Below are 635 nucleotides of genomic sequence, written 5' to 3' on the forward strand. Positions count from 1 at the left end.
GGGAGATGGGGGGGCATTAGAAGGGGGTACTGGGGGAGGGGGATCAACAGGGTGCTTTGGAGGAGGGGTGCTTTAAGGGGTGCGTTAGGAAAGGGATGTGTTAAGGGGAGCGTTGTATCGAGAGTGCATTAAAAGGGTGCAGGGGAAAAAGGGTGCATGAAGGGGGCATTGGGGTGAGGATTTGTTGAAGGGTGCGTTGGAGGGGGCACCGGAGAGGGTGCATACACGGGATGAACTGGAGAGGGGGTGCACTGAGGGGGGATCCATTGGATACAGGGTAGGTAATGGGGTGCATTAAGGGGTGCATTGGAAAAGAGGAGTGTTAAGGGGTGCACCGAAGGCGGGTGCACCTGGAGCAGTACCTCCGTGTCCCCTGGGGACGTTTCCCAACGCTGTGCAGAGCTCCGCCGCTGCCTTCCTTCCCCCTTCCCTCTCTCCCCTTTTTTCTCTCCTCCCTTAATAATAAAATTATACCAAGCAGTTTGCGGTGTGGCAGCCTGCCAGAAAGTGTTTCTTTAAACTCCACCAGCTCACAATTAAGCAAATCCGGAGCTGACACTCCTTGATAGGCACTTTCTCCCCCAAGAAAGCATCCACTGGGAAACCAACCCCCCCCCCCAGCAGCTCTATGGGGC

The 635-nt window shown here is 55.9% G+C and overlaps 1 protein-coding gene across 1 annotated transcript in view; it reads left to right on the forward strand.

The window, feature by feature from the left end:
* Nucleotides 1-635, forward strand: part of RAI1 (retinoic acid induced 1) — a 6,406-nt gene that overhangs the window by 4,639 nt on the left and 1,132 nt on the right.

The sequence above is a fragment of the Meleagris gallopavo genome, chromosome 16 (genome assembly GCF_000146605.3).
Source record: "Meleagris gallopavo isolate NT-WF06-2002-E0010 breed Aviagen turkey brand Nicholas breeding stock chromosome 16, Turkey_5.1, whole genome shotgun sequence".
Lineage (NCBI taxonomy): Eukaryota > Metazoa > Chordata > Aves > Galliformes > Phasianidae > Meleagris > Meleagris gallopavo.